We start from the raw sequence: 25,025 nt of genomic DNA on the forward strand, positions 1-25,025 counted from the left end.
TTCTCCAGATTTTGAGCGGACACAATCTTTACCATAGGACATGGGATTGTCAACTAAAACCAAAGTTTTTGACCTTGACCTTTGAAGTTGTACATACATTATGACACACCCTCTGGTGTTGGTTAATACACATGTCAAGTATAAACTTTGAGTTCATAACGGTTCTCTAGATATAGAGCTGACACAATTTGTTAAGGACGGACGGACAGACTGATCACTATAGGGCGTCCGCCATTCGGCGGGGTCCTAATGAAAAGATGACGCAAAGGCATTCATATATATATATATAGGACTAGCTTGACCCATAAAAACATGTAGCAAATTAATTTCTTCCAAGTACAAAAATATATGTATTAGAGTAAATTTTATTTTAAGTCGATAAATCTATATGTGCTCCTTTCTTAAACATTATTTACATAGTATTCATAGTGACATTCACCCTTTAATATTCATACATGACAATGCAGTAAGGGTTTTGCTCATTGTTGAAGACCGTACGCGGTACCCTATAGTTGTTAACTTCAATGACATATGGTCTCAGGCTGGTGGAGAGTTGTCTCATTGGCAATCATACCACATCTTCTTATTATTATATATGCTGTAGCTCTGGTTCCTTAACTGATTTGGGTCCTTTTCAACATTTGTATTAGCTGTGGAGTCGCAGTCGCGGATCCAGGGGGGTCGGTGGAACCCCCCCTTTTTTTTTGACAATCAATGCATTTGAATGGGGACATATAGTTGGAACCCCCCTTTATCCTGGGTTGGGAACCCCCCTTTTAAAAATGGCTGGATCCACCCCTGAATCATGACACATATGATTCTTGTGATTTGATTCGACCCTCAGTTTTAATGATATGAACTATTAAATCAACCAACTTGCTAGATGAGCACAGTATTATCAGACTTTAAGGTAAGCCTCTATAGTAACTGGTGAAAATGAATGTTATGTCGGATAAATCCCCCCCCCCCTCCCCCACAAAGAATTTCAAATACTTGTTCCCTTCAGACCCGTGCAATTAAGATGCGAACAACATATTCAACTTTCTGGTAAACTGGATATCCTGTTCGCTATTTGTCTGTCATTTCTGGACATCACAAAGGTTCCCGTAAAATTTTGACTTCACAATACAAAATGTGTGACGCCACAAAGGAAAAGTGATTGTTGTATGACGTCAATACTTCAAGTGTAGCAGATTATCAGGTCAAGTGTTCTGATATTCAATTAGCGATATGGTCTATTGTCTCCTGGTACGAGGAAAATTCTCCCTTACAAACCTGAAAATCAGTAATTCATAGAATTTCTTTTGGTTTATATGGCTTTTTTTAGTGAGGCATTTTTTTCAGGGCGAATACAGTCTTTGAAAAGCTTCTTGACTTTCTAGACCGAAAATCAATCTTAAATCAAATTTCTTATACTTTACATTGCCTGTATTAAAATTGTAACTTGTAAGGCCTCTTACGGTCACGGAATAGAAGTTCCTTCATAATATAAGTTCCAAAAGGAAAAAATATTCTGGAATATTATTTCCACAGGAATAAATATTACAGTATATGTTCCTAACGGAATAAATGGTATAGAATATTTGTTCCAACAGGAATAGATATTATGACATTGTTTATAACAAAGTTTCCAGTGGAACTTCTGTTAGGCGGAACAAATATACGTTGACAGAACCAGTGATGAAATTTACTGGTGTAGGCTAGGTTATATGGCTAGTGGTGAACAAATTAATTTACCTGACTGATTTTTATATTGGCCATGGCAGTAGGGCTTGTGGTTAATCGTAATTAGAGACATAGTCTTGGTGGGATGTCATGTGCATCAGATTTTTGTCAAATCTATTTATTTCTCTGCGGAACAGCTTAATCCCGCATTGCATGATACATGTAGGATACATATTTTTAAAATATATGAAAAGGGAAATGGATGTCCCAGATGCTCACCGCTACTACAAAAGGATCGAAGTGCTATATGCACATATCATTGGCCGAATGAACGACATGTCCTAATCAGTGTTTTTAAAACTTCTCAGAAAAATATTGACGGAAATGAGTAGTGAAAAATAAATGAAAACGGAACGACTCTGATTCTAAAAACGGATGTTAGATATACTGCACATGTATATTTGGGTTAAGATGCATACAATGTTATATTTTTGTCCAGTTTCCCCATGTTAAAAAATTAAAATGAGAAGGCATTTACCTTACAGCTGCATTTTCCAGCGATGCTGGAATGTATAAATGATATAAAACAAGGTAAGCGTCTTGGACCTACTTTATCTCTTTATTCGGATACTTGCGGATATCTTCTCAAAGTTCAACAGGAATATTAGAAAAGAACCCGGATAGAACCAAGAAGTTGGGTTTCTATAACCAAACAACCCGGATGTTGAACCAGTTACCATGTCCTAATTTGGTGTAGATAAAACTTCTAGAAAAATATAGACAGATGGGGATGAGTGGTAAAAAATAAATGAAACTGAGTTTCTTTCCGACTGATTTAAAAAGAAAAGGATGTGCGATATACTGTATACTTTCTTAAAAGTTGTTATGATATCACATGATGTTTGCTTTACAGATTGATTGTCTACAATCTTGTCATGTGCATTACCCAAGCTATCAATTTTACACTTCTTCGACCCTATGGCTATGCATGTATTGTTATAAGGTTGCTCCTGATTGACTATTTCATAATCTTTACAAGAAATTTCTTGCAGAACAGTGTTGTCTAATGCTTCTGTGTTACTTTCCAACTTTCTCTTCCACCCCTGGTTTTTATACGTTTTATCGATTATTGAATCTTCAAAACTACCTAGACCTGTACATGCTGTACTGTTGTAATCATGATTATCCAATATATAAATTTGTTCTTTTTTTGAAAAAAAATAGTAACGCTCTATTTCAGTCACTGATAAAAACTGACAGTTAAATTCTATTTCTTCAAGATCTGCACATGTAAGGGAACGAATTAAAGACCTTAGAAAACTACATATGCTGTAGACATCTCTATTTAGTTCAACCATTATCGAACTACCATTTTCAATGCACAAACCATAATTGCTTCTGCTATGGGAGTCAAAAACATAAACCCTCTCATCTATTTTTTTCAATGCAATTCCATAATCTAACACCACTAAGATCATATCTACACTAGCTTTGTAACGACTTCTCCCATGACCATAGTGTACAAAATTCACTAGCAGTTGTACACATGTTTCTAATGATAGAAAAGGATAAGAATCAACAAAATTGTCTATGTATCCAGAATATGTCTCTTTTAATGTTAAAGAAAAATATTTTTTCTGATAAAAGAAGTAAGTTGGTAGATCTGTCGGTTGCAAAAGGTTGTGTGCTAAACCTTTGTTTTTAATTGAGTTATAAAGATTATCACCACTAAACAGAACCTTAGTCAAAGTCATTACAAAATCCGCGTTATTTCCAGTCAAGGGACATAATTCTCATTCACATATACTAATGCAACAAACTAAGTCGGAGAAGGAGCGAAAATCCGAAACAGCATCTTAAAAAAAACAGAAAATAGTTCCACGTGTGTGTCCAAGTGATCAATCTACTTGTTATTTACGAAGAAAAGAAATTTAACTCCAAAAATTGTTGAGATCTTTTAAAAAAACCAAATTGTTGCAATAAAGAATACACAAAAAGTAAACCTATCTTTAAAGGCCTTGCAGGTTCATGTTACTCCTACCCAATCTGCTGGTATTTTCATAATGGCTGCGGGGGACGCGGCCTGATAAATTATTTTAATATTGTGTCAGATTAAATATTCCTGGTTTTGCTACGTTAATATTATAGACAAATATGCTACAAACGGTTTAAAAAAGGTTACTCCAAATCAAATAATTGAAATATAATTACCTTTCTGTGTATAATTGCGTGTTTCTTCAAGCTCGCTCTTGCCCTCTTGATGAATGCGCATTCGTGGTATTCATCCGCAACAACAATTTTTCGGTATGTCATTGATATTGAAGATTGTTTGATTAATATACTAATATTTCTAACGACAAAACATTTTCATATTATTAATTTGCATTTAAAAAAAAAAAAAAATCTGAGTATCCATTGAAAACATGAATTTAAAAGAAGCGATAAGGAATTTTATTTTGCACTATATAATGTCCGCGGGTCTATAATTTTTATAGGTCGGTTATCATTCCAAAACTAATTATATATGCATATATATGCAAATTAGGCGGAAATTTAGGCGATGGCAATACACCCGAGGCCCTCACGGTCCTCTGATGTAAAAAAGGAACACCTTACAACAGTTCATAAATGTGGCCTTTAAACAAACTAATATTTAGGTGATGGGTATTCAGTGGTAATTTCAGGTTTGACCATGTTAGTTTTTTTGTTGTTTTCAAACTTGTTTGTTTATTTATAAGTACAAGGTGTAAGCTGTTTTGTCTAGGCTATAAATAGCTTTCTTAATGAATTATTCAAATTTTAAAGTAAATTTGGATTTTATTAGATAAATACTTACCATCATAAATTCTGAGTGTAACCCCAATTGCGTCATAGGTCAGATGGAAAATCCCGACTAAAAATAAACGTACTCTCACTGGTCCGGACCTATACCCCTGTTTGCCCATATTCTCCCATTCAATTTCCTCAAGACAGAAACGTAGGGAAAGGGGATGAAGGGGAGGTGGGTGGGACCTATAATTTATGATGGTAAGTATTTATCTAATAAAATCCAAATTTACTTTAAAATTTGAATATTTTATAGCTATAAATACGTTACCATCATAAATTCTGAGTAACAGAATCTAACGTAAAGCTGAATCCCCTGTAACAGAAGAAACAGGAGGAAAGTTCAATCTTTGTGCTGAAACTATAGGTCCAAGAGAGTATAAACTCTCGGCAAAAGTAGCCATAGATTGGAGGTAATGAGATATAAAAGAGTTCTCATTTCTCCAGAAACCTGCAGACAGTACCTCTTCTAAAGATGCACTGTTAAACAGAGCCCAGGATGTAGAGATACCCCTAACATCATGAGCTTTAACATTAAAACTATTTAAAAGTTCTGACTTAGAAGAACCATAAGCTAAAGATATGCATTTGCATATCCAAGTAGAAATAGTTTTAACAGAAAGATCTGAGATTCCTTTTTTAATAGGAATAAAGAGTCTTGAGTTAGAAACAGAACGTAAACTACTCGTTCTATCCAGATAAATAGAAAGGATTCTTACTGGACATAAAAGTACAGAAATAGAATCGCTAGGGAGTGCAGGAATCACGACTGATTCTGCACCCTTATCTGGAATCTGATTCTTTGCCAAAAAAGCAGGATCCGTTAAAAGAGTAACAGAAGATTTATCCCTGTTAAATCGAAGGCAAGCATCAGAAATAGAGAAGGCATGGATTTCACTCCTTCTCCGTCCAGAAGCCAAAGCTAAAAGAAAACAGCATTTATAGGAAAGAAACCTTAAATCTATTGTTTCTGCTGGTTCAAAAGGAGGAAGTTTTAAAAAGGATAAAACTAGTCCAAGGTCCCACTTAGGAACTAAAGTTTTTTGTCTTGGTCTTTCAAGACTAAAACTACGAACCAAAAGAGAAATATGCTCATTGTTTCCAAAATCTGGGCCACCAGAAATATGAATAGTTCTTGAAATAGCTGATCTATATCCCTTAATAGTAGAGGGACATAATCCTTTGGATTCAAAAAGAAAAACTAGAAAGTCTGCTAATTGTTGTACAGTGACTTGGAAAGGATCAATTTCCCGCTCACTACACCAATCTGAGAAGATTGACCATTTTGCATCATAGACAATGCTAGTGGAGTCTCTGACAGACTTTGTGAGATGCTTGGTTGCTCCTTCAGAAAAACCTCTCTTTCTGAGGCTAACCCTGAGAGAAGCCAGGCGTGTAGATGAAGTTTTTCTGGATTTTGATAAAGAACCTTGCCCTTGATTTGAGACAGAAGGTCTGGTCTCAGAGGTAGAACTAGAGGACAAGCACATGATAGGCGCAGAAGGTCTGGAAACCAAGACTGTTTCGGCCATGCTGGAGCAATAACTATGATCTTGCAATTTTCCCCTGCTATTTTCTGAAGTACTGGGGAGAGAAACCTGAAAGGAGGGAAGGCGTACCCGAACATTCCTTTCCAAGATAGGCTCATTGCGTCTACCGCAAAAGATTTTGGATCTGGAACCGGAGACACAAATGTTAGAAGTTTGTGATTGAGACTGGTCGCAAACAGATCTATCTGAGGTGACCCCCAATGAAGAGTCACAGCTTTGAAAACTACTTGAAGTAGTTCCCACTCCGTGTTTACTGGAGCAAGGGATCTGGATAGAGTGTCGGCTAGAATATTGAGGTGCCCCGCAATATGTCTCACCACTAGATGAACCTGGAGTTGAAAACACAGAAGGAGAATGTCTCTGGCTATCTGATAAAGAGAAGGTGAATGAGTTCCTCCCTGATTCTTGAGATAAGCTACAACTGTTGTGTTGTCCGTGGCCAGAATGACAGACTGGTTCTTTAGAGACATTTGGAAATGATTCAGTGCAAACAGAACTGCTTTCATTTCCAATACATTGATATGCTCTTCTAAAAGATCTGGATTCCAGACTCCCGAGATTGTAAGCCCCTCCAGATATGCTCCCCAACCGAGGGTGGAGGCATCTGTGAATAATGTTAGACTGGGAACTTGAGGGGACAGACATAGGCCCCTCATTACATTTTCCCGTACTAACCACCATTGAAGGTGTGGAAATAAAGGCTGAGTGATTGGAATCAATGCTTCCCATTCTTGTGAAGCTGGAATCCATAACTTGTGCAGATAAAACTGAAGCGGACGAATGTGAAGTCGTCCCAATGGAATTACATCTGCCAGTGAGTTCAATAGACCCAGAAGTTGCAAGAATTGACGTGCTGTGACTGATTGAACCGTCAGGAATAAATGTATTTTCTGACATAGTTTTGTAAATTTTTCCTCTGGTGGGAGGACTAGGCCTACACTGGTTAGGAAATGTTCTCCCAGGAAAACAAAGTCTTGAGAAGGAATTATCTCTGACTTTTTCCAAGAGATTAGGAAGCCTAGGGACAGAAAACAATTGATGACCAAATCTGTCTGAACCCTCAATTTGATTGGGCAAAATTCCTTGAGAAGGGAATCGTCCAGGTAGGAATGAATCTGAATAGACAGGGAATGTAGGTGAGCTATAGCTGCCTGCATGATTTTGGTAAAAGCCAAAGGGGCTGTAGACAGGCCAAAAGGGAGAGCCTTGAACTGGAAAACTTTGTTGTTCCAAACGAAGCGAAGGTATTTCCTGTAAGTATGGGAAATGGGAATGTGGAAATAAGCATCTGAAAGATCCAGAGAAGTAGTCCACATTCCTGGAAGGATTGAAGCCCTGATTGATCTGTTGGTTTCCATTTTGAAATGGGGAACAATAAGAAAATTGTTCAGAATAGATAGGTCTATGACCGGCCTCATTCCTCCAGTCTTCTTTGGAACCAGAAAAAGACGGGAATAAAATCCCGGAGACAGAGTTAAGAGCGACACCTCCTCTATTGCAGATTTTTGTAACATTGTGTCCACTTCTACTGATAGAAGTTGATACTTGACTGGGTCTTGAGTATGAGACAAACTTATCGGAACTGCAGACAGAGGAGGTGGGTTCTTGAACTGAAGTGTTAATCCCCCTCGAATTATTGACAGCACATAACAGTCTGAGGTAATTTTCTTCCACTGATTTAGGAAAAAACTTAACCTCCCCCCTACTGGTATTGATTTTTGAGGAACTTGTTGTAAATTTTCCCCTGGGGAAGCTGTCAATAACGTACGAGGGGGCAAGAACCTAGGTACTAGACCCAGGTTTCTTGGGACCCTTAAAACCACCAGAAGGCTTACCTGAGCTTTTTCCGGAGTTATTGGGTTTGTTCTGCGGTTTGCCGTAGTTATTCTTCCTTTTCTTAGCAGAAGAAGGAGGACCACCTGAAGCAGAAGTACTAGTAGAACTAGATGTAGCATTAACCGACCTCTTGCCATTAGTAACTTGTACACTAACTTTAACTGGAGGAGGGTTTTTGCTGAGTTCCTCTTGAACCCGCTGTAAGGGTAAACCAAACATCTTGTCAGTAAGTGGAGATTTCAGTAAAGAATCTTTCAAAGGCTCAGCAACAGAAATGTTTTCAAGAAACTCTGCTCTTTTAGATAGGGTGCAATTAGCAATAGAACCCATTAAAAGCAACTGAGATGAACCTAGAGCTTTATCCAGTTGAAGTAAGAAGGATCGTACTTCTGCTGGAACAACCGAATCTTCGCTGTTAAGCAAATGTCCGGTTGCAGCTAGAAAATGTTCGGCTGTGCCAAGAACTTGAGAAGCACTACGAAGGAGATTCTCAGTCTTTGACCAAACAGGTTGAGTGAGACGAAGACCATCTACTGGCTTTTTTCCCAATAAAGATGACATAGATTTTTCACAACTGGGAACAAGTCTACCCAGTGAAGAATCAAAGATATCAAAATCCTTGTACTTAACCTGATCAGAAAAGGATGACATTCCAAATCCAGAGATATTGTTATTAGCAACCTTTTCACTAGCAGAATTAGCGATACCTTCATTAATAAATTGTAAAGCAAATGCCATATGGCCAGATTCAGGAAAAGAATTGTGAGAAGTCACAGTATCCTGAGAAATACCACAGGAAGCTTCAAAAGTTGAAGAAGGTTTCTTCGGCTTGGAAGGAGAGGCAAAAGGGATATGTGCTTCATCCCTCATCAAGGTATACACCTTATCCCTAAGATCCTTCAAGGATGGAGGATCCTCAGTCTCCTTGGTGGGAGGTTGTTGAGCTGACTTAGAAGAAGGCTCAGGGGCCGTCTTCGATACCTTGGGAGAAGAAGAACTTTCAACATCCTCATCAGTGAGGAAAGCCCTTTCATGACTCCCAGGGGAAACAGAAAGCTCGTCATCCTCCCTCTCATCACATTCTACAGACTTAGCTGGAGAAGGTTGATGAGAAGAAACTCTATTCTCCAGTAGAGACATACGACTGGATAGAGTACTAAATTCAGCCTTGAAAGACTCACCAAAGTCCAAAAGCAACTTCTGAAAACCATCCAAAGATGATGCATGATCAGAACCCTGAGTACCATGAGAAGAGCTAGAAGATTGAGCTCGAGAGTCAGGTACGGTGGTAGAAGGAGCTACTGCAGGAGTCAAAGATACTGCTACGGGTGGAGCAGGAGCTAAAGGTGGTGCAGTAGCTACCCCAGAAGGGGGACCATAGAAATTGTCCCTATAAGGCCAAAAACCAGGTTGGTTTGGCATAAACCCACCATAAGGGTAAGACTGTGGCCAAGGTGGCTGAGACCATGAGGGTAAAGGTTGTGTGCCCGTGTTGGGAAGCATATACCCACAATAGGATAATGGGGGTCTAGAACCTGGCAAGTTCAAGCCCATAGCTGTACCTGGGACAGAACTAATAGTACCCGATGAATTAACAGGCCTAGATAAAGTATGAGTCACCGAAGTTGATGTAGGTACCCCCCCAAAATGCATGGCCGAACCTTGTGAAAGGGTCGGATAGGTAGCATTACCAGACACCGTTGTCGAAACTCCGGTCATTGTACTGGTAGTTTGGGGGGGACTTAAAGGTAGTGACCCATCTAAGAGATAGTCCGAACCAGGAATATTTACATACGGACTATTCAAATTAAAGTCCATAATAAAATTTACTTTAGTCAAAAAAACACAAATAATTTGTTTAGAAATTCAAGCTAAACAAGGGAATAAATTTCCAATAATATACACAATATGAAAAGCAATTAAGCTATTCAAAAACTTTACAAACAACTAAACACTTCTCTGTTGAATCTGTATATATTTGCACGTGTGACCGATGTCGCAGATGGAAATTGAATGGGAGAATATGGGCAAACAGGGGTATAGGTCCGGACCAGTGAGAGTACGTTTATTTTTAGTCGGGATTTTCCATCTGACCTATGACGCAATTGGGGTTACACTCAGAATTTATGATGGTAACGTATTTATAGCTATAAAATGGTTTCAGTCATCAAGGTGTAGAGGATACAGTGCAATTCAAATTGTATAATTTTACAATTAAACTTGCAGGCCTTTTTTCGTGAACCACAATTTAAAATATAAGAAAACATCAAAATAAAAAGGGACATTCGGAAAATACCTTCAAAGCGAGTTAAAGGTTTTAAAAAGTGTTTGTTTTTAACAAAAGAGGTTTGTCATCTAAAACTTTTAAGAGCACAAATTTTAAGCGCACAACTTAAAACTGATAATGCTTACTACCCTAAGCATCACAAAAACCTTGCAGAGCAAGTGTAAGGATCTTAATAATGATCAATATCAAGCCATTGTTCAAATTACCATGAACATATCTCAAATTCCAATAAAAACAGCTATTTTACAGGTTCACGTACTGCATTTCTTAAACACAAATAATCATTAATTGATTAAATTTCTTCACATTTGCATTTGAACTTTAGCCAAAAAACTAACTCTTATCTAAAAAAAAACCAGCACCTTAGAATGGAACATCCAGTGGGTGACTTAACATGTTGTCTTTCGGGAGAGAGCTAGGAGAGAGAAAAAAATATTCCTTTAAAAAGAATATTTCACCCCACATTGAACAGTAGTTACTTTAAGTAAACGATCAATGTCAGTTTCTAATTCTTATACTGTAACAACAAAAATAATATAAAACAATACATCTTTATTAAAGAATTATCTAATATTTAATGCCAAACAAGCATTTGGGTTTACGATTGCATTTCTTTTTTTAAAGAAAGCAACTTGTTTGAACATCAGTTAGCTACTGTTGCCTATAAAGTTATCGAATATCCGAATCATTATTCAAAGACGAGTAACCAAAATCATAGACCATTAAGAACCTCCTTTGACATACAAAAATATCTGAACAGTACCACAGATTACACTAACCAATAACAATCGACTCTCCCGATGGCATAGACGTACAAAAAGACAAACATCAATAAACAACAGATTGTCGAGACAGTATGATATGGATGATAGATACCAATGTGGTCTGAGTTAATCAGTTTCACATATGCACACACACTTACAACCCCTTGTCGTATATAGACAATATATCGGAAGCTAGATTAAACAGAGAATTAATAAACCTGCACAGATATACATGTTATATATTTTTCAGATTCCATTTAAGATGGACGAAGAGATGGCTTCTGGTGTCAGTTTTGCCTATGATAACCATTGGAAGTTTCTTCGTAGTACACTTTCTCCTACATTCTCATCCGGGAAACTAAAGCTGGTAAGTTTTTTTATTCCCAAATAACAATAAAATGTTCTAAAAGTAAACAAAACAGAATTGGTTTACTCTCAGTAGGAAAGGATTTTTCCATATCTACATGTTCTTCCTAAACCGGAATGGACCATGATAAATGACAATAGGTTCAGTTTGGCATCATTATATAAAAACCCTATGTATGCGCTTAGCTCATTGTTGAAGGCCGTACGGTGACCTATAGTTGTTAATTTCTGTGTCATTTGTTCTCTTGTGGGGAATTGTCTCATTGGCAATCATACCACATCTTCTTATTTTTATATCCGCATTTTCAACGAAATTATCTTAAGAAGTCATTATTTAAGATAAAGTTATATTTCTTCCGGTAAACCTTGTTTATTTCAACACAAAGACTTAAAAGTACAGCCACTTCAAACCATGACCACAATACACACATGTTGTCCTTTTGAAATGTTTTTTAATGCTACACATATAATCGCTTATATATAAAACACGACCGCATAACTACATTTTTTTAGAATTGCAAATAATCATGTATGTACTCGAACTTATTTCAAATATTTTAGATGGTCCCCAAAATACAAAAATGCTGCACCGACCTAGTTGAAAACATCCAACAACAGCGTGAACAAGGAGAACACGTCGACATGAAGGAGTAAGACATAATTTTCCTATGTTCATTTAACGTTCTCATTACATACGAAGATGCTCGCGTCAATAGACCTTTTTCTTATTATCTACTTTGATTTAAAAATTTAGTCTCTGTAAGAGTTATTTCCCCTAAGGTTAGATAGCTATGTCTTTTCACTGTTTTTTTTTCGGCTGTAAATCTTGTGAGTACGCTTGAACTCCCTTTTATCGTTCAGGTACTGTCTTAATACACAAAATAAGGGAAATTATCAAAGAAGGAATATCTTGTGTCACATTGAAAGGCTGAAACGGCGTTAGTAGGAGTGATGATTTAAGGTGGTATTATTGTTACAATTTTATTAAGTATGTCTATCCCCGATGTTGTAACAACTAATGATCGAACCAGTGTAAATACATTTGTATGGATGTGCAAGTCAAGTTGAGAAGTTCTTTTCAAAACATGTACACCTTGTCCAACAAAAAAGTTGTGATTATGTCAAACATCATTACATTAAAAACATCTAATTTATATAAACAAAACGTACGGGACCTGATTTATAAATAACTAATTTGAGTAATAGTAAATATTTATTTTTGTGAATTGAGTTTGATTTCCCATATATCAGCAGTTTTCATTACAGAGTATGTGGATCTTTTACTATGGATGTAATCGCTAGTACTGCATTCGGCATAGAAGTCAATTCACAGAAAGATCCAAACAATCAGTTCGTAAAGCACGCAAAAGAAGCAGCCCTTGGAGAGATATTTATACTCAAGTTACTTCTTATTAGTAAGTTTTCACTTACGGTATATAATTTGAAATCTATAACAAAAATATATTAAAAAAGGTCAAACCCCATGGTTAACGTGAAAAAAAATGGATCTAGCAGCCAAAATTGTGTAACATACATCATAGATATACAACACATCTGACATCAAAAATCCAAACACAGTTTTCCACTTCAGTCATTCTGATTTGAACAAAAACGGCCCTGAAGAATTAATCGATATTTGTTTTTTTGATTTTTCCCTTTTAGTTTTGATTCATCCCAAATTTATGATTGATTCATTGATTGATTGGTGTTTAACGCCACTTTTAGCACTGTTGTGCTATTTCGTGGCGGTCAGTTTATATTGGTGCAGGACGTTGTAGTGCCCGGAGAGAACCACCGACCTTCGGTAGGAAAACTGACAGTCCTATTCAATTGAGATTGGAGTCGAGCGCACCTGCCACGTGCGGGATTCGAACTTAGTACAACCTCTGTGTTGACAGGCTAGTGATACAGTAGTTCGACTACTTAGACCACTCGCCCTCCCTCCATTTATGTATTTGACTTCTAACGTTTTTAGTCGCGCGTATACTTGATGTATCTTGTGCTCTGCACGCTGAACATGGAATTATACGTATAGAATGCATGAAAAACAGTATTCTCTAAAACATGTATGATTCTTTTTTTTTGTTGAATAGCGTATTAAAACCAAGTTTACCAAGAACTTGTTGATTAATAGACAACTCTATTACATAGAAAAATATATTGTACAAAGAGTTGTTTTACTCAATTTAAACATGCACAACTCATGGTTAGCTCTTATTGTTGAATGAATTAAGTTGTTCAGTTGTCTTTGACTTTCCTTCATTTATCCGTGGTAAACAAATTAACCAATAGTAAAGTGAATAGGAATAAGTACACCGTGTATATTAGACATGCGTTTATTTTGCAATATTTTTTTCACAAATATTTGTCTTGTAGAGTTTCTTTATTCAGCCAAAACAAATGAAAGACTCCATTTCTTTCAGATATTATATTTGCATGTCATTTTTTTGTTCATTTCAGTGATGTTTCCGTTTTTGCAAAACTTGTTAACAGTGCAATTGTCGACTAAAGAAGTTGATGATTTCTTCAAATCTGTTGTAGATTCTGCAATTGAAATCAGAACAAAAGAAAAGGAAGTATGTATAACTTACTCCAATAATTACAACATTTATACATCTAACATCTCATATATCCCAGTGAACATTAGAATAAGGATCCCAACGAAAGAAGAAAGTCGGCTCCATATCTTCATCTTTTCCTCGATATTGACACATATGGATGACTTCAAACTATAGAATCTAGGATAAAAGTAACGATTTCAACTTCCTATTTCCCAAAAGTAACATACAATATGTTTCATCGTATGACTTTACATGTGACAGTTAATACGTTAACGCTCGTGCATATTCACACTATACTGACTTCATTTACAGGGATGTGCTTCTTACACAAAAATTGCCCCAACAGATTTATGAAGAAGAACGAATGAAATCGCCGTTGAATAAGTGTTACAGTTACCATCACAAATTAATTGACATATTCCCCATTTCCATTCTCAATTTTATCTATTTAGTTCTTAAATGTATACATATATTGATTATGAAGATGTCACAAAATTTTATTCTAGACCCTATACTACTTTAGCCAATTTTTGATAATATAACAGGAACACTAGTAAGATAAAATCAAGATTTAAATCAAGAGCTTTTCTAAAGTTGATAATGCCAATTTGACAATGCTCAAATTTCAACATTGTTGCTTTAGAATACTCCTAGCATCGTTGAGTAATTATTATATATTTTGTAAGGTTTACACCGATTTTTTACAACTGATGTTAAATGCCCGCCATGATGATATACAACCAGATAACTTTACCAAGGGTGATGTTAAAGAGTTCAAAAATAGAGGTAAATTACTGGCAGTTTAATCACAACTCTAACAGCAATACACAAAACAGCGAGAGGGAATATTTCCCTGAGGAATTCTGTTGGGACTCAACGCACATGCATTATTTTTAAGTCATCTGGAGTGATCTTCATCGAAGTAAAATATTTCATACAGCCATTAGTCTTAGATGCATGATTTTTTTATCAATTATTATTGGCTTTGAACTAGCTGTCAGTTACTGCGAGTATTCTCAGATCTGTAATTAGTGGCTATTTTTGTTGTGGTGATGTATAAATACCCTGCCACGTCCGGTCTGTGTTTTTTGGTAGATGTTTTTCTTATGCTGCACTATTACACCACCGTCCCAGGTTAAGGTGAGGGTTTGGCGCCAAAAAACTAGTTTAACCCGACAAATTCTGTATGTGCCTGTCCCAAGTCAGAAGCTTGTAATTCAGTGGTTGTCATTTGTTGCTGTATATCACATTTGTTTTTCGTTCATTATTTTGTTCATTAATCATCCGTTAGTTCTCTCGTTGAATTGTTTTACATTTGTCATTTCGGGGCCTTTTACAGCTGACTATGCCGTATGGGTTTTACTCATTGTTGAAGGCCGTACGTTGATCTATTGTTGTAAACGTCTATATCATTTGGTCTCTGGTGGAGAGTTGTCTCATTGGCAACCATACCACATCTTCTTTTTTTAAGGATGTATTCTTCTGACGTTACAGTCTCGTTGAAATCTCGTTCTGGAATTATTTCAAAAACATGTGATACAAGTGAAAAATATCAATGAATTTAAAAAATGTTATAATCAAACTTAACTCTGTGAAAAAAAATGCGTATTTAAAATGAGTAGTTTTTGAGAAATCAATTTTTCAAATTTTATTACCAATCATAAAAAAAATTTCAAATTTTATTACCAATCATAAAAAATGCGTATTTAAAATGAGTAGTTTTTGAGAAATCAATTTTTCAAATTTTATTACCAATCAAGTCAGTCTTTTTAGCCAAATTTTGAGAAGTCCGTCTTTTTAGCCAAATTTTGAGAAAATGGGTGAGGGGTACAAGAAATGATTTTACCAGAAACATGTATATCCCATATCACTTTTTTTCTTTTCAAATTTCTTAGATATGTATTTTTTCAATCATTTATAACAAAGAAGTTGAAATGAAATAATAAGCATTTTGTTCTTAAAACAGAGAAAAATCACAAATTTACAAAATTGACACCATGGTTAATTTGACACAAAAAAGCATCAAAATATGATAAAACTTTCTTATATTAACACCTTCCTATATTTTTTTCAAATTAAATTAAATTTATTCAGATTGGTCCACTTCATCTTTATTGAAAGTATAAAAAAAGTTTAATTGAGGAACTGTGATTTTTTTTCACGATAATAGCCCAAAAATAGGTAAAAATTGATGAAAAATGGGAAAATCATCAAAATTGGGTACTTTCAAAGGGCCGTAGCAAAAAAAGAAGTGCACCACCATATGATTTTTTCTTCACCAATTATTGTTTTGCAGTCATATAAACCCAAGAATCAGGTTAAGAAAAAAAGTTTAATTATAGAAATGTTTGGCTCCTCAGAGGTGTACATCCTTAAGGCATAACATACATCTACAATTGAAATTTGTAAGCTGAATTCTTTTAAAGCAATACATGTGTTATCTGTAGGAAATCATTCTGTTGAAAACAATTGAAAACTACAAATTTGCACAAAATGTTGCTTTGATTTACGCATGTTTCAGCTGTCGTCATTTGTATATATTCACCGATGATATTTACTTGTGTAATTTATTGAATAATAGGTTTTCCATTATTTTTTACAGGATTGAACAATATAGAATTGAAAGAAAATGCTGTTACTTTTTTCGTTGCTGGTTATGACACAACTGCTAATACATTATCCTTTGCCTGTTATTGCCTAGCCACTAACCAAGATGTCCAGAGCAAATGTATCGAGGAAATAGAAAATGTTCTACATGGTGTAGGTAGTTCTAAATGGTGAACATAAACAATTCCAAGTACTTCATTTCGTGTTTTACTTAATAATACTTTGAATTATTCCGGCTAAAACAGAAACTGCATGTATGTATAAATTAAGTAGCCTGACTTTTATAATCCTGGTATATTTAATAAAGTTAAACAAAACCCGATGTAAATTTGGTAAACTGATGAGTTCATGCAACCATTTAATCAAATCAACTTCTGTACGTCTGTGGTGACATGAAACATCATGCATGATTTGGTAATTTTCTTATGTTAAAATCATTCAAAACACCATTGTTGTGAACTCCTAGGAATAGATGGCCTATTTTAGAAATGCTTGGATCTCAATGGTCTTTGACTTTGTTATTGAATTGGTGATCACACATTATAAATTGGAGCGTCACTGATGAGTCTGATGTAGTATACAAAACACGCGTCTAATGTAGTTTACAAAACACGCGTCTGATGTAGTATACAAAACACGCGTCTAATGTAGTATACAAAACACGCGTCTAATGTAGTATACAAAACACGCGTCTGATGTAGTATACAAAACACGCGTCTAACGTAAAAAACATAACACGCGTCTGACGTATTATACAAAACACGCGTCTACGTAGTATATAAAACACGCGTCTGATGTTGTATACAAAACACGCGTCTGATGTACTACATTTTAGGACTGGAACTCTTTTTAAGTTTCTACAGCCACTTAATGCCACCTCTGGTGGACGTTTCGACTCCAAATGTATCACCAGAACAGTAGTCAACACTACTGCTATGACGTGAAATAATATTGATTTTTACCATTTTTTGTGAATTTAAAAATTAGAAAAAAATTCTAAACACCAGGATTTTTCTATATTTTGGTATGATTGACCTAAGCAAGAATTTGCACAACTTTCTGAAATAATCTACTTTTCAATGTTCCTCACATTCGTTATTGATCTGGTTTTCCAACTGATTTGGTTCGATTGCCACTCAAAACATAAATAAGTTGAACCCCCTCCCCCTGGTGTACTAAATTATAAGCCTGATAGTCTTGATGAGTTTCTAAACCACTAGGTCGAAACCACTCTATGTTGAGGTTTCGTTCCTGTTGGTCAAACCTGCCAAATAGTCAGTATATATATAAAAATGAGCAATCTTATTAAAATACAGCTCATTTGTCCAAGCTTGGCTTAAAAGGAACTAAAACACGCTCCATTCTACTTTCTGTTCTAAAGACTTTTCGGGATTCTCTGGTTTTATCGGATTACTAAACACCTTCAACAATTTGAAAGCTAAAATTTCAATTGTTGATGTAATAATTACCAGCACATAAAGTAAAACGGTTGTCAGATCCTTGTAAGCAAAACTTGATCTGTATTTTAATCATATTGAAAAATAAGAAGATGTGGTATGATAGCAATGCTTTACAACTTCGAAGTAATTGATACAGGCACCAACACATATCTAGTTATACTAACCATGATCATATTTATTTAGGACAAGCCACAGATAGAAGACCTTTCTAAATTAGAATATTTAGATAAATTTTTTAATGAGGTACTTCGACTCTACGGTGCAGCATCAAGGTTAGATAATAAAATAATAATAGCACATGACAGCATTGGTTAATCTCTGGTTATCTTTCATGTTAAAAAAGAAGAGTTGTTCAACATATAATATAATCATTATCAGCAAAGCGGGCGAGCCATTTTAGCTTGTGCAGTCTTGTCTGTAAATAAACTGTTTGTAAGATATTGAATTATTCTGAACACAGGTCTTTTTTAATTCCTAGACATAAATGGACTAAGCCGTTTTGGTGCTCCTTACACAACAACTGATCCAACAGAGTGATTTATGACGAATAACAAATGAAATCGACACTACATATAGTTTTTATAGTCATCATTACAGATCACGGTTGACCGATACGATATGTCCGTGTCTCAACTAGCTATCAACATTATTTCACAGTCTTAGATCTTAAGATACAAGGATGTAATTTACAATTTTACCGATTGTGTTCTATTTCCGATTGTGACATTTAGCGTTAGCGTATTCGAATGTTGTACATGTTATACATACATATCAGGAGAAGCTTTCATTGTCGACGCTCCTACATGTAGTCTTGCTCCTTTTTAGTTCATGTGATTCCCGGAGTTTTTATTTGTCTTCCTAAAAGATTTATGAGATTTAAATATCGGTTAACTACTTTTTCCTAAAGTTGGAACACCAATATTTGAATATTTGGTTTCAATGCTCCATAAATTCGTATTTGATATGGCCTTTCAAGGTTGACAGTTTTGATTTGAGCGTCACGAATTGTTTCTATGTAGATGAAAAGCACGTCTGACATATTAAATTATAACCATTGTATTTTTGATGAATTTTTACAATCAATTAATCGCCACTGCTGGGAGAGATTTTTTCAGGGGTATAAACAGTCAATTAGTCAATACTCTTGTGTGTTGATATGAAATATCGTTAGTACGATCATTTTCGGTTGTTTAATGTTGAATTAATCAAAAGTCTTATGTTTTATCTTAAATTTGAATAGATTTCACCGAGCTGCAAGAGAGGATATAACAGTCAAAGGTGTTCACATTCCTAAAGATGTAAATGTTAGTGTACCTGTGTATGCCTTACACAGTATCCTATATACTGGCCAGACCCTGAGAAATTCGACCCGGACAGGTGAGGCTATTTAAAGAAAACGTTAAAATTGCCTTGCAATTTTATATTTGACATTTATATATAAACGATTGAGATCCTTGGTATTCAAATTTGTATTTGTAATACATATGCACAATTCAAATTTTCGACTACAAATTTCATAGTTGTAACTTAACATATATATTTTGAATTGCGATGCAAAACGATATAGCTTTGAGGAACATGATTAAGTAGTAGTACTTGTAATTAACATTGTTGTTTCAAGATTGCAATTTGTTTCCAGTGTATTTCTCTTAAACTGACATGAACCGTACACTTATTGCAGGTTTACTGATGAGAACAAAGCTAAAAGACCAGAGTATACATTTGTTCCATTTGGCATAGGTCCAAGGATATGTATTGGAATGCGATTGGCATTGCTGGAAGCTAAAATGGCGTTAGTGTTTATGTTACAGAGGTTTACTTTTTCGCCCTGTTGTAAGACAGAGGTAATTAAGCTTTATTTAACTTTATCTTAAAGAAACAAATTTTATTTTATTTGAATAAAAAAATTTAATGTCATATACACAAAACACATTTTTATTCTCTTTATGTTAAATAAAACACCTAGGTATTCATTATAAATTGATTTTGATATTTCCTCTCCCCAGAATATTCAGCATGAGTCTCATGTAAAACATTTGAAGTTTTCCCTTATTCGTAACTTGACAGGTGTTCATCGTTAACGATGCAAATTTTATTATCATACTTCACGTTTAAATACAAGATTTTGATTGGCTAATACGAGGGAGATAATTTACTCTATCCCATGGCTCAGAGGGAGACAATTTTTTGAATGTCACTCTCTTGTGCAGACCAATCAAAAATCTATAATTGAAAGACAATGAATTGCATTTACATAAATAATGTTAAAGCCAATGCTCAAGTTTTGTCCTCAGAACTTTTTCATAAACTGTCAAAATAAAAAAATATATCTTTCTTCATTTTTGTTGTTTTTCTATGATAACCGTAACGTTGTTATGTACATGACGTCACGATAAAGTACTTAGATTTAGAATTTAAAAGAACATACATATTTATATGAATAATGTCAGAACATTCAGTATAATAACACATAGCTGCGAGGGTGATAGAGCAGATTGTTACCCCTTGATAAAACATTGTCAACCTTGGAAAAGCCTCAGTTGACAATGTTTTCTAAGGTATCACCCTCTACACTATGTGTTATTTATATATTACTACAGTACAAATGCTTTAGTGACGTCCTCCATATTGTATATCTAACAACAATACAGATATACAGGACGAGTTGTAATTAAAAAACATATGTACTTAGTCGTTCCGATTCTGATAAGAATCCCCTCCAGCGGTGCTGTATAAAAGACATAATACATCTACAAATCAATCAGTAATTTTGTAAAAAGCGACAAAATATTCGCGATTTTCAATTTTTGTAAGTAATATGTTGGCAGCACCTGAAACATCAGCTCTTTCCTAGAGGTTTTTCTCATGTGCTGGACTTATTATAAATCAACTTCGAAATCGACTTTCATCTGATCTATCTAATTATATTTTGTAATATTCCGTTTGAATAAAATATGTCATTATGTAAAGACGTATTATTTGATTAGATCATATGTCAGGAATCTTCAACGAGTTGATATCTTAATCAAAACGTAGCTTGCATTCGTTTTATATACCTTGAATATTCTTCTACACTTTGCAGATGTCTGTTGAACTCGAACTTGGAGCAATAATACGAGCTAAGAATGGTATAACATTGAATATCAACAAAAGATAGGAATACTTCATGCATTGTTTCATATTGAAGATTTCAGATATAATAAAACAATGGTTCAGTCTATTTCTGAAACTGAACGTTATATATATTGTTTTTGACTATATATATTACATGACCAATAAAAAAAATTCCATTTGTTATAGCTACATTTTAATCACCTAAATTGAATTTATTGCGAGTTAAACTGTTCAGTTAATAAAATTGAGAATGGAAATGGGGAATGTGTCAAAGAGACAACAACCCGACCATAGAACAGACAACAGCAGAAGGTCACCAACAGGTCTTCAATGCAGCGAGAAATTCCCGCACCCGGAGGCGTCCTTCAGCTGGCCCCTAAACAAATATATATACTAGTTCAGTGATAATGAACGCCATACTAAACTCCAAATTGTACACAAGAAACTAAAATAAAAATAATACAAGACTAACAAAGGCTAGAGGCTCCTGACTTGGGACAGGCGCAAAAATGCGGCGGGGTTAATCATGTTTATGAGATCTCAACCCTCCCCCTATACCTCTAGCCATTGTAGAAAAGTAAACGCATAACAATACGCACATTAAAATTCAGTTCAAGAGAAGTCCAAGTCTGATGTCAGAAGATGTAACCAAAGAAAATAAACAAAATGACAATAATACATAAATAACAACAGACTACTAGCAGTTAACTGACATGCCAGCTCCAGACTTCAATTAAACTGATTGAAAGATCATGTCTTCATCATATGAATATCAGGCACAATCCTTCCCGTTAGGGGATAAGTATCATACCATCATAACATATATGAGAAAAAAATAACCCGTGTCATGCCAACAACTGGTTTTTAAATAAATGTGTTTAGTGCCGATGCAAAGACCCTATAAGTGAATCAATATTAACGCCAAAATATGCAATCTTTAATGACCTGACAACAGTATCGTAACTATATCCCTTCTCAATAAGTCTATTTAAAGGTTTTGTTAGCTTCAGAGGTGAATACTGACATTGTTGTGCTTTATAAAGAATATTTCCATAACAAATTGGATGTGAAATACCTGAACGTATAAGAAGTCTGCATGTTGAGCTATATTTACGAATGATGTCCTTATACCGATGATAAAATTTAGTAAATGTTTTGACTAGTTTGTGATATCGAAAACCCAGGTGTAATAATTTTTCAGTAATACACAAATTTCTCTCGTTAAAATCTAAAACATTGTTACATACACGAGTTGTTCATTTAAAAAAAAAAAAAAAAATTCACTCACAAGTTTGTCGTTTTGTGTTTCGATATTTGCATCTGAAATGACTTTACACCACTGTCCCAGGTTAGAGGGAGGGTTGAGCGCTCACAAACATGTTTAACCCAGTCACATTCTTTATGTGCCTATCCCAAGACAGGAGCCTGTACATGAGGTTCAGTGGTTGTCGTTGGTTTATGTCTGTCATATCTGTTTTTCGTAAATGGTTTTGCTATAAATTAGGCAGTTAGTTTTCTCAATTGAATTGTTTCATATTTTTCATATCGGGGGCTTTTATAGCCGACTATACGGTATGGGTTTTTTCATTGTTGGAAGGCCTTACGGCTGCCTATAATTGCTTACATCCACTTCATTTGAACTTTGGTGGATAGTTGTCTCATTAGCAATCATACCACATCTTCTTATTTTTATATTGTTGAAGGCCGTACGGTTGCCAATAGTTGCTTACATCTACTTCATTTGAACTTTGGTGGAAGGTCGCAATCATACCACATCTTTTTATTTTTAAATTAGTAAGTTAATTTGATAATTACTAGAACATTATTATTATAGATGAGGATGTACATACTGGATCCATCACATTCATCAGGATATTTATTTGAAGTTGAGCGCATACGTATCTAGGGTTATTTGGCGATAAAAAACATATCACATTCAGTTTTATTTTCTGTGAAATGTTTTCAAGACTTAGTCCGACATTTTTGTTTTTTGTTTTTGTTTTAGCAGGGCTTGTCTGATATAACACGTCCAATCGTTCTGTGATAAAAAAAAGTTTATTTACAGCAAAAATGAATGCATAGTGCAATTTAGTATATTGCAAATACTCATGGTGGAGTCCTTAATGTGTAGATCTGGTAAAACTTAAAAAGAATACAAGGAATTACCCAATACGAAACAATCGACAGTACAACAGACCACGTCAAACCCCAATATCCTACTCCACCAAGAAAGCATAATACAAACAAATTACCCAATACACAACAACTGACAGTACAACAGATCACATCAAACCCCAATAGACTACTTCTCCAAGCAAGCAAACTACACACAAAATACCCAATAGCCTACAGATATCACTGATGAATGCAGCCGAAAACTCCCAACAATTAGCTATTACTTTCTGATCATTTCATTTGAATAAAGGGAGTTAAGGTCCTTTATCAAATATCTTACCCTGTCCTCTCACTTAGTTTAACCTCAAGATTTTTTTTATCATGAAGCAACTCTCAGACACATATATGTGTAACATGAGGTAAATATACAGTAATAAACATGAATTATTATACAATAAACAAATAATAAAGAATATATACAAAATATATATCACAATAAGTTATTAAGGTTTTTGATAAAAGATGTCACCAGTCTATATAATTCAATATTGCAATAAGATAACAGGCTAACTTCCGTTTACCTGGATACTTCGTATAATAACTAGGGATAATTTTTTCTCTAATATTAACCAGATGAGGAAACTTACATATAAAAAGATAGTGAAATTCCTCTATACTTTCTTTACATACATTTCATTTTCAGTCCTCCGCAGGAATATTGCCAACGCCCAGTTTCAATGCGAATTTTTCAGTTAGATGTTCTTAATTTTGTCATTTAGATTCTTGCGTTTTCCGGAGTCTTTATTAAATAATTATTAATAAAATTCAACCATTTGATTGACTGACTGCTATTTTGTTTTGAACTAAGTAATAGCATTCACATATTACTACATAATTTTTCATCATGCAATATTTTTCACAAAAATATTACCATTCTTGTTTATTTCTTTTATTTCTAAAGGAAATCTGCCTAATTCTTCATAGACAATATAATTACATGTAGGTGTTGTAGACCTTACTTTTAAAATTCGTTTACAAAAACCTAAGTGAATATGTTCTAAAATTTTTCAAGTTTTTGAACCCCCTAATCTCATAACAATATAATAAAATAAGCTCTACCATGGCATCAAAAAGTTTAAGCTGTAGGTCGAATGGAATGACTTGGTTTCTTATATTTCTATACAAGCTGTATAATGCTTTTTGTGCTTGGTTTATAAATTCAGTGGCGGATCCAGAACTTTTCATAAGGGGGGCCCGCTGACTGACCTAAGGGGGGGGGGGGGGGCCCGCTCCAGTCATGCTTCAGTGATTCCCTATATAATCAACCATTTTTTTCCCACGAAAGGGGGGGGGGCCCAGGTCCCCCCCTGGATCCGCCTATGAAATTGTTTCTTTGCTTCTAAAAAATTTCCATTCCATTTGAATATTAGACCAAGATATGAAAAGGTATCGACTAGAGAACATTTTGTTCAGTCACAAGAACTTGCTTGCATTTAAGTCGTCGTTGTTGCGTCCGACTGTCTGATATTGCTTCTTCGTGATATCTCTCAAATGCCCTTTGATCAGTTGAAGGAATGGATGCATTGACCAAACAACGCACTGCAGACAACAGATGGAACATTTTAGATTGCAAATGAAACTCAGACTTTTACAGGAACCATAACAAAATAGTTTGGAGTTCTTTTGAGTGACCTGACTGATAAATGTTAACGAGTGTTTGCATCAGAATTTGTCATCATAAAAGGGAAATTCTGCGGAAGCAATATTTTTTTAAGACGATTTTTTTTAAACCCAGCAGATTCATAGGACTATTTGCTTGCTATGATGCTGTCACAGAAGACTCTGGAACGATCTTGATTGTTTGTAATTTCTAT

At 35.0% G+C, this 25,025-nt stretch overlaps 1 pseudogene; it reads left to right on the top strand.

Moving 5' to 3' along the window:
• Positions 1 to 21,219, top strand: part of LOC127719406 (cytochrome P450 3A41-like) — a 35,555-nt pseudogene extending 14,336 nt beyond the window's left edge.
• The last annotated feature ends 3,806 nt before the right edge of the window (positions 21,220 to 25,025 follow it).

Source organism: Mytilus californianus, unplaced genomic scaffold (genome assembly GCF_021869535.1).
Source record: "Mytilus californianus isolate M0D057914Y unplaced genomic scaffold, xbMytCali1.0.p SCAF_11, whole genome shotgun sequence".
Classification (NCBI taxonomy): domain Eukaryota; kingdom Metazoa; phylum Mollusca; class Bivalvia; order Mytilida; family Mytilidae; genus Mytilus; species Mytilus californianus.